This window comes from Akebia trifoliata, chromosome 6 (assembly GCF_017979445.1).
Source record: "Akebia trifoliata isolate Shusen 1 chromosome 6, ASM1797944v1, whole genome shotgun sequence".
Classification (NCBI taxonomy): Eukaryota; Viridiplantae; Streptophyta; class Magnoliopsida; order Ranunculales; family Lardizabalaceae; genus Akebia; species Akebia trifoliata.
In genome coordinates this window covers 25,759,026-25,778,990 of record NC_141380.1, presented here as the reverse complement: position 1 = coordinate 25,778,990, position 19,965 = coordinate 25,759,026, and positions in this window count along the sequence as shown.

The window sequence follows — 19,965 nt, the reverse complement described above, 5'->3', positions numbered from 1 at the left end:
AGAAGTTGTCGAGTTGGTTATACAAGATCATCAAGAAAAAAAAAGAGAAGCCCGCTAAGTCGAAAATCCGAAAAGGCGATTTAGGCAAAATTTAGGGCATAACCATAAAAAAGAAAGCCTACTAGGTTGAAAACCTGAAAAGGTGACCTAGGCAAAAATCAAGGCATCATCAGAAAAAGAAAAACAAGGCTCGCTAGAATGAAAACTTGAAGATGCGATCTAGGCAAAAATTAGGACTTCATTAAACGGGAGGAAATGTTCAATCAAGAAGAAAAATTCAGAAAGAAACTTGTGCAGAAACTGAAAAATGCAGAACCATTCAAGCCACAATGTTGAAGTCAAAAAAATCAGAAATCATCTTGAACATTGTAGGATCTTCAAAAGTATGTTTACTTGTTCAAGTGTTCGCTAATGGAAGATGTAGAATAAAAAATCACTTTGAAGAGAAAGATCTTCTATTCTAATATTTATCAAGATTTTTTAAGTCCAGCTCAAGCATTTATCAAAAATTGCACATATGATGATCTTAAGAGTCTTAAATTTAAGAGAATGTCAGTTTTTCTATCTGTCATACATCAGAGTCCATATTTTTCAAGCGTAATCTATTCCATCAGTCTCGTAGTCAAGTCCCAGTTAAAGCCAACCTTGAAACTAGGGGCATTTTTTAAGGTCATTTAATTCCAAAATTTTTGTTCTTAATCATATGATAAAAAGAAAATCATACAAAAGCTTAAAAGTCCGGCGAAGTCCAATGATAATTATGAATCCAGATGCATGATAAGTCAATAAAGGCTTAATCTTTAAAACTTTGAGCTCGATTTTGAATCATAAAATGAATTAATAGGATTGTTTAAGTTCCTATAAATCTAAGTCTGAGAAACGTGGCTTAGTAAGTTCGAGTCCGAGAAACGAGACTCCAACTTTTTGAATCATAGAATGAATAGGCTTTTTGAAGTGCCTACAAACCTAAGTTTAAGTCTAAGAAACGAGACTCCAACTTTTTAAATCATAGAATGAATAGGCTTTTTGAAGTGCCTACAAACCTAAGTTCGAGTCCGAGAAATGAGACTCCAACTTCTTGTATCATAGAATGAATAGGCTTTTTGAAGTGCCTACAAACCTAAGTTCGAGTCCGAGAAACGAGACTCCAACTTCTTGAATCATAGAATGAATAGGCTTTTTGAAGTGCCTACAAACCTAAGTTTGAGTCCGAGAAACGAGACTCCAACTTTTCGAATCATAAAATGAATAGGCTTTTTGAAGTGCCTACAAACCTAAGTTCGAGTCCGAGAAATAAGACTCCAACTTTTTGAATCATAGAATGAATAGGCTTTTTGAAGTGCCTATAAACCTAAGTTCGAGTCCGAGAAACGAGACTCCAACTTTTTGATTCATAGAATGAGTAGGTCTTTTGAAATGCCTACAAACCTAGGGTCGAGTCCGAGAAGTGAGACTCCAACTTTTTAAATCATAGAATAAATAGGTTTTTTGAAGTGCCTATAAACCTTAGCTCGAGTTCGAGAAACGAGACTCCAATTTTAATAGGATTGTTTAAGTTCCTCTAAACCTTAGTCAGAGTCCGAGAAACGAGACTCTAGCTTTGTTTGAATCATATTGAATTAACAGGATTGTTTAAGTTATTTAGTCCGAGAAGCGAGGTTACAATAGGTTCATGTCCGATAAACGAGACTCATACTTTTTCAAACTCTAAAAAAGAATTTCAAATAGGATTTAAAGAAGTTCCTACAATGTTATGACTTCAATTACCTCATTCTTTGACCTTTCCATGATTGTTTTCGTTGCATAAACACATTTCAATTTTGAATCATTATTGTCAGTGAGAAAAGATCTCTAGGACCTGACACATTTTTACTTAGTAAGCATCACACCACTGCACACATGTGCACCTTTGCATTAGTTAGGGAGAATTTTTTTAAATTCGAGGATCTGACATCGTTAGTGAGACTTCAAGCTCGAGGACCTGAAAACCTTTTAGTTCGGGGAGAGTTTAACGCTCAAGGATCCGAACGCTCTCACGAATTGCTAAATCAGGCTGCAAAATGAACTGTCACTAGCTTTGGCATTCGGATATCGCACCATCTACCAAAATAGATTTGCTATCTAGTTTGCTTCAACCCTCTGCCAAAGAGGGGCATCTGTAGACACCCCATTTTTGCACTCGTCTGATTAATCAACTCGTCAACCCGATCGCAATGGTTCCCAATGATGGATGTTATTTCCATTGCTTTATTTTGTTACCATAAATATTTCAGAAATCCGGATGAGGTATCTCGAACTGATAAAACTGTAGAAACCACACTACGTTAGGAAAACACGACTCCAGAAACATAGAAATCATCATTTTTCAGACCAAAAAGAAGCTTCACGATAAAAATCACTAAAAATGATCAAATTATCAAAATACCCCTAACATCAAAACAACCCTAGAGCCTACATTACGCTTAGGAAAACTCTTTCGAGCACATAAAATAACAAATTTGAACCAAATAAATCATTTCACCAATTTTCACAAAATTTGACAAAATTACAAAAATGCCCCTCATAAAGTTCACAACCATTTCACATAAATTTTTTTTATAAATGACACAAACTAATATTTTCATTGAATTCCTTACGAAAAATCGATTCTAAAACATCTTAGAACATTAAAAATCGATTTAAAACGTGAAAAGTCTTCTCCCGGGGTAAAACGGTAATTTCACAATTTTCATAATTAAAAATATCGAAATTAATAAATAAAACATTAAATAATTAAAGTGAAACATTAATAAAATTAATTTAAAATTTTGAACTAAAAAGATCGATCAATTGGGCTCTCATGAAAAATTGTTCAGGGTTCGTGAGATATTTCTTTAAAGACCCCTCCATTTGGGGGTCCAAAGAATTGAAGATATAATAGAGAAGGGCTCTCCAAAAAATTAAAGTCAATCAAGTAAGACTAAGGTGAAGGTATTAAAGTCAATCAAGTGAGACTAAAGTCAAAATTAAAGTCAATTAAGCAAGACTAAAGTCAAGATATTAAAAGTCAATCAATTAAGACTAAAGTCAAGGTATTAAAGTCAATCAAATAAGACCAAAAGTCAAAATCCTAATAGAGTTTTAATTAAATAATAACTCTATTTAATAGAGTTCTAACTAAAATATAACTCTACCTAAAACAATTATAATTAAAATACAATTATACCTAAAACAATTCTAACTAAAACACAACTCTAACTAAAAGAATTATAATCAAACACTAATTCTATCTAAATCAACTCTTAAAAAAATCTATAAATAGAAGTCCTTACACCCTATTTTCGTATCAAATCATAAACCCTAAGAGAAGTAGGTCTAAAAGCCCTCTAGCCTCCCATAAACCCTAGTTTTGGAGTACTAACTCCTTACCTAACATCCCTCCTTCGATTTTAGCCTAAAAAATACTTAAAAGCCCTTCCAAAACACCCCAAAATCCATAACAAACTCGAAGAATCCAGATCAAAAAAGGAGATACATTACCTCGGAGATTAGAAATCAAATCCGGAGACAGAATGAAGCAAGGAATACGGTACAAGGAGCAATTTTTGTCGGATCTGAGGGAACAAGGTCTTTGCTATCGGAAAGGTATAATTTCTTACTTTTTTTTTATTTAGGTTTTTTTTAGCAATGTAACTTATTTGGAAAATTAGTAGAGATCGACTTTGGCCGGGCAGGGTTGGTGCCTAATACCTTCCAACCCCGTAACATGATCCCCGAATTCAGTTTTTTTTTGTTTTAGATTAGTTCTTTATCCGTTTAGAGTCATTGATCGGTTCCTAGACTGTAATAACTAGGTGGCGACTCCCAAACCTCAAGGGTCAAAAGCGGATCCGCGCATCCCGCGGATCGAGGGGGCTTTCAGAAGGTTTCTCAGTTGATTGACATCTAATTGATCTCCATCTAGACTCACCACACACTACGCATTCATTTGCATTCTCATGCTCCTTCCAATATAACATGCAGTCATTCGGGCACGAATGTATCTTCTTGTAATGTAAGCCAAGTTCCCGTAGGATATTCTTCGATTCGTAATAATTCTTTTGCAACTTTTCACCAGTAGGAAATGCATATTTTAACAATTCCAGTAACATATCAAATGATTTATTACTCCATCCATTAAGACATTTCAGATGTAACAACTTTACAATGAAAGATAGTTTCGAAAATTTAGTACAACCCGGATATAACTCAGTCTCGGCAGCTTTCAATATTTCATAAAACTTGTTTGCATCCTCATTTGGCTCATTTGGACTGTCATCATTCGACTCATTAACATCTTCACAATCTGAGTTTGGGATTTCAAATGCATCTTGTAACATTCCTTGCATATCTTCACCCTCTTTGGACTCATCAATCATATATTCATCTTCGAATGTCTCACCATGACGTGTCCAATATATATATCCCTTATCTATCCCATAGCATAATTAATCATCATGCACATTTTCTCTATTCTTTACCACCATGTTGAAATATTTGACACAAGGACATTGGATCGTATTATCGAACCTTGAATGAGAAAATGCAAAATCGAAGAATTTAATAACTCCTGCTTCATACTCAGGGGTATCTCTAAGCAACTGAATCCAACTTTTATCTATTGACATATCCACTTCTCAGCAATGTCACTTTTAAACTAAAAGCACATGGTCACATACAACTAAAACTAAGGAAACAACTAGTCAACTATTGACGAAATATTTTACTCAAATGAAACGATCCATCTACAGATCGTACTTGACCTAATATTATCAATGAATTGACCCAATTTACCCAACCTAGCCCATTAAAGTAAAAGATAAAGTAGGCAATCTTCCATGAACGATTATCAAATATGTATTATTAGTAATACATAAAAAATTAACATACCCATTATTTAATAACTTATCAAATATGTATTATTAATAATATGAGTTGCAATTAATATAATAAGGTGTTATCTACAAAGCTCTTATCCCTTATTAAGGAAAATAGATAGAAGCGTCTATAAAAGAATAAAAGTCAAAGAGATTAAAAAAAGAAGAAATAATTATTGATAAAGATTAACATTGGATAGGAAACAAAGCCACAAGAATGATATTAAAATATAACATACAAAGTACCATAAACTATAAATGCAACAGTGGTATAAGTAAATCCAGGCACACAATTAGACTCGCACAACCTATGATTTTAATTAGATTATATATGTTGCACTAGAATTATAGCCCAACATTGCAAAATAGCTTCCTTTGGTACAAGGGAGACAATACTTATACATGACTATCATTGTCATCCTTCCACTCATTAACCACAACTACTGCAACTCAATTTGCCATACATTGTATCCAACATAGCTAGTAAGTACCCTTCGATATATAACTACATTACCAAATATATTGACTGAAAAGTCAAAAACAAAGTGCATTAATAATTACACAATCTGATACAACTCAAACTAGGGAAACAGCTAGTCAACTATTGACTAAATATTTGTTTATTTGATCATTAAATGAAAACTTGGGATTTTCCATTTATTTTTAAATAAAGTAAATCGAAAATGAAATTCAAGCAAATTAAGGCTTCACAATCAAATCTTTGTTTGTTTTAAGTTTACTAGTGTTGAGAAAGTGACCTCAAGATTGGACCTCACATCACACACCCTGACATGAAAGTGGATGGGAACCATAGATGCTTTTCATAGAGATACGAGTGAAAAAGATTTTATGGTTCCTATCCAATTTCACGTCAAGAAGTGTGATATGAGGTCACTCGAGCACGACTCTTTTTCTTATGTTTAAGGCGATCAACTCTGTGAGGTTCAATGTGAGTTTGAAAAGTAGTGTTCAACTTGTTGAAAATATACTATGGTAACATAATGACTTTATGCGATTCCAGATGATTTATATTTTGTAGACAAACTAACACTAGCAGAGCTTCTTTTCTTATTATCAGAGATTTATTTGTGATGGGAGATTTATACAGATCTGAGAGTAAACTTGATAATTTGAGTGAGTTCGCAAATTTGATCAGCAGAATTGGGGAGTGATGGTCTCCTAAAATCTGATTTCGTCCAAATGAATATTAGTTAGCTATAAAAATGAGAAATTAGGGTCTTGATTTGAATTGAAGCAAAAATTGAATTAAAATCATAGAAATTGGGATTTTGGTTTGAAATCAAACCAAAATTTGAATCAACGCTATAGAAATTAGGATTATACAGAAAAATCAAAAAAAATATGCAAGAAAACAACATATGCAGAAAAATCTAGGATTTAGGGATCGATTGAAGAGAAAAATTAACAAAATATGTATGGAAACATACCTAAATTTTCGAGGTCGAAATCAGATCGCATCTGTTTAGTTGAACCCTCATGTGTTTGAGAGATCAAAAGAGAGAGAGAGGGAGATCGATAGATAGGCAGAAAGAGATCGACAGAGATAGATCTGTCGAGTATGAGATGAGAGAGAGACAAAGGCATCGTTTTCGATTTGCAGACGAGAGAGAAAGAGTGAGGCTTCGTTTTCGAGTGCTGATTCCTTCTCTACTAAAGCAATCAACGGAGATGAGAGAGAGTGTGTGAGGCTTCGTTTTCTAATTTCAGATGAGAGAGTGTGTGTGACATTTCGAGTTTCAGAAGAGAGAGGGTGACTGATTTTGTTTGAGACAAGAGACAGCGAGGGTGAAAGAATCGAAAACGAGAGTTTTAGACAAATTTTCAACGAGAGTGAGTTAACAACTAGAGTTAGTGAGTTGAGTGAGTTAACAGATAGAGTTAGTGAGTTGGGCAAAATAAACATTATTAGCGACGGTCAAACTTTGACTGTCACTAATAGTGGTTGTGGTAGCTCATTTTTCCTGTAGTGATATTAGCGTCAAATCCTATATTTCTATATTTATGAATTACTAAATTCTATTATGTATAAGATCCTACACTAAAAATAGGAATGTGTTTTTTTAAAATGAAAAAAATTTGAAAAATCTTTTTTGAAACATAAAAGAAAATACAAAATTTTTAGAATAATCATTTTTTTAGTCTTTTAAAGAACGTTGGAGCCACCTATTAAAAAGTAACAACGACTTTACTACATGACATGATACACAAGGAAGTCGAAGTCTATGTAGATGATATGATAGTCAAATCTAAGGAACGACTAGTGCACGTTGCTGCATTAAAAAAGTTTCTCACAAGGATTCAAAAGTACAAACTTCGTCTCAACCTACAGAAATGTGTATTTGAAGTAACTTCTGAAAAATTGTTGGGATTTGTGATCAGTCAAAGAGCGATCGAAGTAGACCCTGTGAAGATTTAAAGCTATCCAAGAAATGCCACCGCCTGAGACTGAAAAGCAGATTCAAGGTTTTTTAGGCAGAATCAAGTATGTCAGCAGATTCATCGTTTAACTTACCAACGTCTACGAACCTATCTTTAAGCTTTTCAAGAAGAATGAACCAACAATTTAGAATGAACAATGTTAAAAGGTTTTCAATCAAGTCAAGGAATATCTCTTGAACCCGCCTATTTTGGTTCCACCTACACCGGGTGAACCACTTCTTCTTTATCTGTCAGTCGCAGAAGAAGCTATGGGATGTATGCTTGCACAGTATGACAAAGGTAATCGCAAAGAAAGGGCTATCTACTATATCTGCAAAAAGATGTTATAGTATGAACAAAAGTATTTAGCTATAGAAAAAATTTGTTTGGCACTAGTATAGGCTACTCAGAGACTTCGGCACTATATGTTATCTCATTCGATTATCTTGTTATCTCGGATGGATCCTCTCAAATATCTCTTTGAGAAATCGGCACTGACAGGGAGAACTGCACGATGATTATTGTTGTTATCAGAATTTGACATCACATGTTACGCAAAAATCTATCAAGGGGAGAGCTGTGGTAGAATACTTGGTAGATCATCTAATGATAGAAGGAATAAGAATTGTTGATCAGTTTCCAGATGAGAATATCTTGCATGCTGAAGACAAATCGTAGAATCAAACATGGCAGCTGTACTTTGATGGAGCCGCCAATCAGAATGGGTATGGAGTAGGGGCAGTTCTGTTTTGTCCTGAAGGTTGTCACATTCTTATCACTATTAAGTTAGCCTTTTTTTAACACCAATAATATAGCAGAATATGAAGTGTGCATGGCTGGTCTTGAAGCTGCTTTGAATCTGGGCATTACAGAAATTGAAGTTTTCAGAGATTCCGCCTTGGTCATACATCAGTCATTGGAAGAATGGAAAACTAGGGATGAAAAGTTGAAACCTTATCATGAGTATCTTTAAACTTAGTGAGTATGTTTAAAGCTATCATGTTCCAGCACCTGTCAAGGAAGATAATATATTTGTTAACTTTTTAGCCACTCTCTCTTCAATGATCCACTTGCCCCCTGGCATGAAATTGAGGCCGATCACCGTCGAAGTCAAAGACAAACGTGCATATTGTTATCAGATCAACATTGCTACTCGACTATCCGATGGAAAGCCATAGTACACAGATATAAAAAGAGTGTTGAAAAAACAAGAATTCCCGAAAAAAGCATCGAGGAAGGAATGACAAACCCTACTAAGATTAACATCTCAATTCATCCTGTGTGTAGAAAGTTTATACAAAAGGTCTTATGATAGGATTCATTTGTCATGTGTTGATGAAGATCAAGCTGAATAGATAATGGTTGAACTGCATTCAGGGGACTATGGTCCTCACATGAGTGGAAAAATGTTAGCTAGGAAAATTATGAGACAAGGGTATTACTGGCCCACGATGGAAACAGATTGTTATCACATGGTCAAGACCTGCCACTAATGCTAAATACATGCAAACCTCATATATGTGCCACCTTCTCAATTAGTTGGTCTGACTTCACCATGGCCATTCTCAATTTGGAGAATTGACATTATTGGTAAAATATCGCCTAAGGCATCAAACGGGCATGAATACATTCTAGTTGCTATTGATTATTTTACTAAGTGGGTTAAAGCTGCCTCTTATGCTGTCCTCACTGCCTCTCGAGTTGTAAAGTTTATCCAAACAAACATCATCAATCAATACGGGGTACCTTCATAATTGATTTCTGATAATGGGTGTAGACACCCCAATTTGCACGAACCCATAGGAAAATCCAAATTTTCTCGAATTGATTCCGATTTAGAACTCAAGATTTTCGACGGACCCACATTGCTACTTGGCATCATTTTCATGCATACATGCATACATGCATCATGTCATATAATTTGCATGCTCAACCTTGTCCCTAATCCACCTAAACCTATGCCCATCACCCAAACCCAAATCCAATTCCATATCCCAAACCCAAATCCAAATCCAAGTCCATGTCCTAACCCAAAACCAAGTCCATCTTAAACCCAAACCGAAGTCCACATCCCTAACACAAAACCAAGTCCATCGTAAACCCAAACCCAAGTCCACATCCCTAACCCAAAACCAAGTCCATCCTAAGCCCAAACCCAAGTCCATATCCAAACCCAACACCAAGTCCATATCCAAGCCCAACACCAAGTCCATTCTCTCACCCCTTCACAAGATGACACATGTTGATACCTCATAAGCCTCCAACACCCAATGCATCATCTAATTGGAGAGTCAACCTTTCTTTTGTGAAAACTCAAGAATGCCCTTCTCAAAAAGTTTAGTCAAACCAAAAAGGTTAGTTGGTCTTTGGTAATAATTTATAAAGGTGAGAGAACTTCCCATTATGCCCTCAAAAGGTGGGAATCTTCAAGTACATACATGGAGTTCTCCCATTGGTCAATTTCAAAATTATACTTCTACCCTTACTTTATTTGTTATTTACAAATGAACCAAGATCTACTTTTCACCTACCACTTCACCTTTACACATGTCATTCTCCTATTCACCCTCCCAAATGTGCTTTTGTTTTCCCATTAGTCCATTTCAAAACTACACTTCCACCCTTGCTTTATGAGTTATTTACAAATAAACCAAGATCTACTTTTTACCTACCACTCCACCTTTACACATGTCACTCCCCCATTCATCCTCCCAAAAGTACATTTGTTCTCTCACCTCTATTTACCAAAAACCCAAGGATCAAAGCATGCTTTTAGGGTTTCTTCACAAATGTCATCTTTACCCTCATACAAATGAAAAATCCAAAAAGAAATAACCTAAATCTCATGTCCATGTTCTTTATTTTTAGGGTTGGACCACTTTATCCCCAAAAGTTCTCCAAAAACTCTATAAATACCCTCATTTCCTATGAGCAAGGCATGCTCTCAAGCCCCCATCTCTCAACCTAAAACTCTACAAAAATTCCTACTCATTCTCTCATCTTCTAAACTTCAACTCAACCCTTAACCATCTCATTCATCTCTCAAGCCTACTCTTCAAGGTCCAAGTTCACCATCAAGGGACAAGGTAGGGTTTAAGATGTAGTTTACTTATTTCAAAGTTTGCATTCTCTTCTTCTAACCCTCTCTTTATTTTATTTTTAGAAAGCCTTAGGATGTAATGTATATCCTCTCCCATCCCCGGTAGATTGGACTAAGGTTCGATCGAAAGGATGGGGGTTGAAGCCCTTTTCACCTCAATCTCATGCATCATATTGTACACAATGCACACACTCACCTATGCATGGCAATGATGAAGAAATGTGTCACCCTCTTGATGGGGTGAAACACTAAGTTTCTAGCAATGCATACATGCATCATGGTTGTGGCCTTAAGGGAACTCCATCATGGAGTCTCTCTAAAAGTTCAAACCTACATTCATATTCATAAATTTAATGTGGCTACATGGGTCATTCTTTTCCATAGAATGCCCCTAATGTCATGTTAAAAATCAAAAACCCTTTGTTAAGGGAATATTCCACTTAATGCACACACCACTCTTACCATACATTCTCATGCATTTTAATATTTGTTTTCTTGAATTTTTTACAAAATAAAATGGCCAAGCAAGGTAACCACCTTTGGTGGAGAGGATGGGGTGCCTAACACCTTCCCCATCCTCTAACCGGACCTCCTTACCTAGATCTTAGGTAGACCGTGCCCTTTCCAACATATGAGAGTCACTACAATGCCATGAAAAAAAAATGGTTTTCAAAAGAATCAATCCGGGTGCCCATTCACACCCATTTCAAAAAAGAATGGTGGCGACTCCAAACAATGTAGTATTGAAGTTCATTGTGAACATTTCATGTCTACAACTTGGTAATCAAATATTTCAAACCTTCATACAAGGGATATTTTCTTTCTTCTCTCATATGTAGTTTCCCCCTTATACTAGGGGCATTTTTTATTTTTTATTTATAAAATGTGTTCAATACAATGTTTCCTATCAAACTAGGTGCATTTTTTATTTCAAGCTTGATCAATGTTAATCCTAAAAGATAATGGGAACCCCTAATTTAAGGTTACCCACTTGATAGCATTTTTTTTTGAAAACCTTTGAGGTTAAAAAGAAGTTAAAATTCATAAAATTTTGAAAAACCTTGAGGTTTAACCAGAAACGTTTCTGATCTCACATTTGGTTGTGCCCAGAGATTAACTCATTACCCTTTCACCTAGAATAGGAGATAGGACATTCTTTCTTTTCCAGATTCAATCATCTTTTCCCAGATCTATTCACTCCCAGATTCAATCATTTTTTTCCAGATTCATTTTCAAACATTCTTTCTCAGATCTATTCATTCCCAGATTCATAAATTCTTTTTCAGATGCATTTTCAATCATTCTTTTCCAGAGCTATTCATTCTCATTTTCAATCACTATTTCCCAGATTCATTCCTTCCTTCCCAGTTTTACTCAGTCAGATTTTGTCAAGGATTTTCTCAAAATTATGCTCAGATACCGTCGAGGGTTTCTCAGAATTATGTTCAGATGCCGCCGAGAGTTTTCTCGGAATTATGCTCAGATACCACCGAGGGTTTATTCGGAATTATGCTCAGATACCGCAGAAGGTTTCTCGAAATTATGCTCAGATGCTGCTAAGAATTTTCTCAGAATTATGCTTAGATTATACTCAAATTATGCTCGGTTTATGCTTAGTTTATACTCACTTTATGCTCAGATTTTACTCAGTTCTCACTTAAACTCTTTGAAATTTATCTTAGATTTTAAGCGCACGTACTTGCAAATGTGTTTCGTTAGTCAAAGAGAATTTTCTAAAAATTCAAGGATCTGACGCTGTCAGTGAGAGCTCGCGCTCGAGGACCTGACAACTTTTACTTCGGGGTGAGGTTTGCCCTCAAGGATCAGAACGTTCAGACGAATTGCTAAATTAGGCTATAGAATGAACTATCACTAGCTTTGACATTCGGATATCGCACTATCTACCAAAATAGATTTGCTATCTAGTTTCCTTCAACCCTCTGCCAAAGAGGGGCATCTGTATACACACCATTTTTGAACTCGCCTGATTAATCAACTCTTCAACCCGATCACAACGGTTCCCAATGATGGATGTTTATTCCAATGCACTATTTAGTTACTAGATATGTTTCAGAAATTCAGATGAAATATCTCAAACTAACAAATTGTAGAAATCACGCTACGCTAGGAAAATATAACCCCAAAAATATAGAAATCATCATCTTGTAGACAAAAAAAAGCTTCATAATAAAAATCACTAAAAATTGACTAAATTACCAAAATACTCCTAACTTCAAAACAACCCTAGAGTCTACATTACGCTTAGAAAAATCCTTTCAAACACATAAAAAATAAATCGAAACCAAATAAATCATTTATCTAATTTTCACAAAATTTGACAAAATTATGAAAATACCCCTAATAAAGTTCACGACCATTTCGCACAAAAAATTTCATAAATGACCCAAATCAATATTCTCATTGAATTCCTTATGAAAAATCAATTCCAAAACATCCTGGAATATTGAAAAATAACTTAAAATGCAAAAAATCTTCTCCGAGGGTAAAACGGTAATTTTACAATTTTAATAATTAAATTTTTTTAAATTAATAATTAAAATATTAATTAATGTAAAGTGAAATCCCAATTAAAATTAAAGTCAATCAAGTAAGACTTAAGTCAAAATCCTAAAATCAAGTCAATCAAGTAAGACTTAATTCAAAATCCTAAATTCTAATCAATCTAATAAGACCAAAGTCAAACCATAACCCTAATAGAATTCTAGTCAAACTCTAAAACTATCTAATAAAATTCTAGTCAAACTATAAAACTATCTAATAGAATTCTAATTAAACTCTAAAATTATCTAATGTAATTCTAATTAAACTCTAAAATTATCTAATGTAATTCTAATTAAACTCTAAAATTATCTAATGTAATTCTAATTAAACACTAATTCTATCTAAAAAGCACTTTAAAAAATTTATAAATAAGGGTCTCTACAACCTATTTTCGTATCAAAAAATAAATCCTAGAAAAAGTAGGTCAAGAAACCTCCCCAACCTTCTCAAAATCCTAATTTTGAAGTCCTAACTCCTTACCTAACATCCATACCCCAATTTTAGCTCAAAAAATACTTAAAAATCCTTCAAAAATATCAAGAAATCCATAAACAAATCAGAAAAATTCAGATCTAAGAAGGAGGTACTTTGTCTTGGAGATCTGAAGCGAATCCGGTGACAGAACGAAGCGATGAGTGTTGTACGAGGAGTAGTTCTATCAGATCTCAAGGAACAAAATCGTTGCATTCGTAAAGGTAAATTTTTTTAAAAAATTATTTAGGTCTTTTTAGCAATGTAGTTTTATTTGGGAAAAGTAGAGACCGACGTTTGTCGGACGAGGTTGGTGCCTAACACCTTTCAATCCCGTAATGTGATCCATGGACTAAGTATTTTTTTAAGTAGATTAGTTATTCTTTTTATCCGTTTTCGAGTCGATGTTCGGTTCCTAGATCGTAATAACTAGGTGGCGACTCCCAAACCTCGAAGTTCAAAAGTTGATCCACGCACCCCGCGGATCGAGGGTGCTTTCAATGGTATCTAAGCATACTTCCAAAAAAACCATCGGTAGTATCTGAGCATAATTCCCAAAAAACCCTTGGTGGTATCTGAGCATAATTCCGAAAAAACCTTCGATAGTATTTGAGCATAATTCTAAGAAAACCCTCGACGGTATTTGAGCATAAGTCCGAGAAAATCCTCGGCGGAGGAGTGAATCTGAGAAATAATAAATGAATCTGGGAAGAAATGAATGAATTTGGGAAAGAATGAATAAATCTAGGGAAGAATGAATGGATCTGGGAAAGAATGAATAAATCTGGAAAGGAATTAATGAATCTGGGGAAGAATGAATGAATCTGAGAATGAATGAATAAATTTGGAAAAGAATCTGGGGGAGATTGAAGGAATATGGGAAAGAAAGAATGCCCTATCTACGGTTCTAACTGAAAGGGTAATGCACTATTCTCTTGGCAGAACCAAATATAAGATCAGAAACACTTCTGTTTGAAACTCATGTTTTTTTTTTTTTACTTCTTTTGAACCTCAGGGATTTTCAAAAAATTGTTATCAAAAGGGTAACCTTAAATCCGGGATTCCCATTATCCTTTAGGATTAACATTGAAGATAGTTGAACACAGTTTTTTTTTAAATGCCTGTAATGTAAGGGGAAAAATTAGAAATAAAAAATGCCCCTTGTTATAAAGGTTTGAAATCTCTGATTACCACAAGCGTAATAAAGATTCAACTTTTAATTTTGACTTTTTATTGAATATTTTGAATCAAGCTCAAGATAACAAAATATTCTCTTTTGAGATTCATTGTAGAATCCCACTATTTTCCCTTTTGGTTCACTTAGGGAAGTAGAAAATATTTAGATCAATCATAGACGATACTCGTAACTTTTGAGTCTTTACTTGATTTCAGTTAGGTACTGAAACTTCATCATTCAGACTTCTGATGTTTCGGCTCAGACCACCTTTTAGTTTTTCAACTCAATGAAGATTTTCTTCCGTTTTTTCTTTATTGCTCTAACTTTTGCCTAGATTGCTCTTTTAGGTTTTCAATCTAGCGAGCATACTCTAGTTTTTGCTTGGATCACCTTTTCAGATTTTTAATCTAGTGAGCTTATAATTTTTCTCTTTTTTTTTGCTCTAATTGTTGCCAAAGTCGTCTTTTCAGATTTTTGACCTTACGAGCTTGCCTTAATTTTTGCCTAAGTCGCCCTTTCAGGTTTTCTACCTAGTAGTTTTCATTTTTTTTTTTCTATTTTTGAACTTCTGGAGTTACTGTCTGATCATGTTCTGCTACCTTCCTTAACTTTTTCACACGGTACTTAGGAGGACTTTCATGGATTTGTTTAGGATTGGGTATAAAAAGAAAGGAATTTTGAGGCTCAAAAACCCAAATGCTCCTTCTGTGACATTTCTTTTATTTTTTTTTGAATTTTTTTTCCCATTTTGAAAATATTTCTTTTTTTATTTTGAATTTTTTGTCTTTTTTAGATTTTTTTTGCGACGGAATATATTTTTATATATTTTTTTTATTTTGATGTGGTCGGGCCTGATGTAACTTCTCAGGTTGCATACATGCTCTAGAATTTTGGGATCAGACCAAAACGTAGTTCGAATTTTTTCTCTCCTAGGTTGGGTGATCAGGTTGAAAAAGAAAAATATTTTATTTTTCTAAAAAGGCTACAAAGGGCTGAGAATTGAGATATTAAACTAGGTAGTAGGAAAATTGATTCGGTCGAAGATGGCCTCCTTAAATGTAGTACGCTTGATCTGGTCAAGGTTGGCTGGTTCTGGTGGTTCAATTCTATCATGACCTTGAAGTCTAACGACTTTTCTCAGCAATATTTCCTCAATGATTAAATCTCTCCAATTATGTTCAGACTTCTTCATATGGTCGAAAAGGAGTGTTCACTTTTCTTTGAAGTCTGATAGTTAAATCCTTGACTTGTAAGTATGAATTTTGACCTTCTTGTTAAACGTGCAAATGACTCTTCTCTGATAAGTTTGCATGTGGTACAAAACTCTAAGTTGTTTTTTCTTTAATTCTTCGTATTGATGACAGACCCAATCTATTTCTAATAATTGACTTTCCATCAAGACTTTGAGATACAGGATTTCCATTTCAACTGGTAAGACAACTTCCATATTATACACTAGAGAGAAGGGAATAACTGCAGTGGAAGACTGTATTGAAGTACGATACTCCCAAAGTATGAATGACAGCTTCTCTAATTAATCTCGATGCGATTGACATATTTTTATGATGATTATTCTGAGACTCTTATTAGCAGCTTCAACTGCTCCATTAATTTAAGGACAATAGGGAGATGATGCTGGATCTTAAACTTTGAACATAAAGTAATAATCTAAACTTTGAAGTGTGACCCGTTATCAGAGACTAATTCCAAAGATACCCTGTATCGACTTATGGCATTTGCTTTGATGAACTTTGTAACTTGAGATACAATAAGGATAGCACTGACATGTTTTGTAACATCTTCTTTGATCTCATTAGTATTTCCATTCCATCGAGTGAGTATCTATTCTATGTCAGATAACACTCAAGCTTGCACCTAATATATCCTCATCGGATCACGCGCACAGATCTTTTAAAATTTCTGAGTAAATTCATTATCTCCTCGTATTCCTCTAGGGATAGGATGGTTTCTATTTGGATCCTTTAGGAATTATTTTCTATTCCGAGGTCAATGACCTTTGCTTTCTCGATTATAGGTTGAACCCGACCATTATCTTCTTGTTCAGGAAAGAAATCTATCATTGAAGTCAAATTATTAGTTAATCCGTTAATGTGCTCGAGGTATTCAGAAATTTCTTTTATCTAATCAAATTTAGATGGGGCGACATACACCTCTATAGACTCGACAAACTAATTCGATTCAACAGGTAAAGAGTAGACTCGGTCTAAAGAAAACATGACATTGATGGATTTATACAAAATATTGAACTCGAACTAACCCAAATGACTCATGAAAACTTAAAACAAGTACCCACAACGGGTTTAATTAAGACTATAGAGTCGAGATATTGCTTACGATTAGCAAGACTGAGGCACGGTGATATTGAGATATTTTGAGGCAATTTCTGACTATTGACTTGGTACTGACGTTTGTTTTAAATGACCGGACTAGTAACCCTAGTAAAATGGTGAACGATTGAGTTTAGGTGTAATGATAACCCCATCGAAAATGAATTTAATCAATTCCAGTGTTACCCCCTTGATAACATTTTACTGAATCCTAAGATTTTATTGAATTCTGTGCACCAATCCATTAAACAATTCGTTTATGCAATAATTATTTCAAAAGGAAAAATAATTTTATTGAATTATTGAAAATCATTCATAAATAATATTTTCATTGAATAACAATTATCAAAAACTTCGATTTAAATCAAAATATATTTCAACAAATTTTCAAGGTCCATGCAAAAAATAGATTTTTGTAAAAATCATTTTTTCTTTAGAAAAACATATTTTAGAAAATTTTCAAGGTCCATTAAAAAATATATCTTTGTAAGTCATTTTCTTTCTTATTTTCCTTTGAAAAAATATTTTCCTTTTTTTGAAATGGGTTGGGATCCGAATTAGAAAAGAGTTTGAATTCTATTCTGATTTAAATGGTTCGGCCCATCATGATCATTGGATCGAGATGGATTGGGTCATTATGAACCATTGCCAAGTTTAAAATAGATTCTTTATTGAGTTGGTGCACCTAGTGATCAGGGTAAACAGAAAAAATTGATCCTTGATGACAAAAATGTACATTCCTGATCTCATCATTTGTAAGATCCATTCTAACAAGCAAGCCGGGAATACCCACGATAAGTTCAAGTCGTGACCTATAGGAAAGGTTTCTGGACTCTAGGTTTACTATGTGCAATGCAATTCATCTGGCCACCCTTACCCAAGTGCACCTATATACCTCTCGAGCATACTCAATCAGACGGTACGTGGTGACTTAGTTTGATATATCGTATAGGTGATAATATAAAACTCTAACCCAATTTTCTGAAGTCAAAAGTAACCAGTTTAATCCCCAGTTGAAAGGTGGCACACGATGCTTGAGCAAAGGCACTCTTAAATCAACTTTCTTCTAGAATAGACGTAATCTATCCCCTTGGTACCGTAGGACCTCGGGGCAAGATCTTGCTTAGGCACTGGTTTTGACCAAAAAGTACAATTAGTGAACTTAGACTACCTTTGATACAGTATAAGTATGAGTCTAGGGTTGTAGTTTTCATAAATGGTTTAGCATGCTACATGGGGACCAACCACGTACTAGTACTACGTTAACAATCGGGACATGTGACTGTGCAGCTTACAATAGGTCAAAGGCTCAGGTCGCCCCAGCTTGGATGCATCGATATACCTTTCAGAGTCACCTGATCAAACGGTACTGATGTCCCAATTTTATATACCCTAAGGTACGTGACTGGAGTTGCGATTTTCATAAATGACGTCGCATCTCTGAAGAGACCGGACCACGCACTAGTGTCACACTGGCTATATGAGACATGCAAGCGTGCAAAGCAATAAACATGCTAGTGGTGTGTGCAATACAGGGTAAGGTGTACCCAGGACCTTTTTCAAACAAAGGGGGTCATAGGCCTGATCATATCATCACAACATGGGTATCAAATGAATATTAATCACGATAATATAAAAACTCATCACATCAAAATTTAGATCAAAGCAATCACATCATATATATCAATCAAGATCCTAGCATGTTAGATAGACAATCAATGGATACAACAAAATAATTATTGATTTGATCCAACATTAAAATAGGCACAAAGATTCCTTTATTTATTTTTAATACAAACAGAATGATTTTTTTTTTATCTATGGTTCAATCAATGATCAATTTTGGGTGACCAAAGACAATTCGGGATTTCCATGAATATTAAATTGACGATAGAATGACAGTTGTGGAGGTAAATAGTGAAAAAGAAGAAAAAAAAAATCAAATTTTATTTTACCAAGCAACAAAAAAAAAAAAAAAAAACCGCCTTTTTATTTATTTATAAGAAACTAATTTTAAAATACAAAAAATTACTCCTTTTTTTTTTTATAAAAGAAACTGTAAAAAATAAAAATAAAAAACTTTTTTTATTTATTTAAGAAGAAACATCATTACTAAAAAATTAAAAATACACCCCTTAAACATTTTCTATTGCCACCCCAACCTTTGCAATCAAATAAAGACTTAATTGAATATCCAGGTTTGGTGTGTTCTAGATAAAAAATCTGTGTGAAGATTTTTTTTTATTCTCTCTCTCTCTCTCTCAATTTACCAACCCAGAATGTTCAACAGTGTTCTCCAAATTTGATTAAAAGGGAAGATTGAGAGAGTGGGTTTGAGTTCATTGATTCAAATCGAAAAAACCAACGTAGATTTTTTTTTTTTTTAACTCAAAGATTTCGTTTTCAATCTTCTTTTTAAAATATATATTTTTTTCGATTGAGAACCCACCCTTTCACCTTGAATCAAGGATTTATACCGATCTGTATAAAGTCAAAGATTTCGTTTTTTTTATTTTGAATCTTCTTTTTAAAACAGATTTTTTCGGTTGAGAACCCACCCTTTCACCTTGAATCAATGATTTATACTGATCTGTATAAACTCAAAGATTTCGTTTTTTTTTTTTTTATTTTGAATCTTCTTTTTAAAACAGATTTTTTCGGTTGAGAACCCACCCTTTCACCTTGAATCAATGATTTATACTGATCTGTATAAACTCAAAGATTTCGTTTTTTTTTTTATTATTTTGAATCTTTTTTTTTAGAAAGATTTTTTCGATTGAGAACTCACCCTTTCACCTTGAATCAAGGATTTATACCAACCTGAACCAACACACTATGTGATTTTCTTCGACGAAAGTAAGGGCGATTTTCATTTAAAATCGTCCTAGATCGAATAGATTTCAAGGGGCTACTAAATCTTTGAAAGAGAACGAAGAGAGGAGAGAGAGAGAGAGAGAAACGCCTATTTTTTTT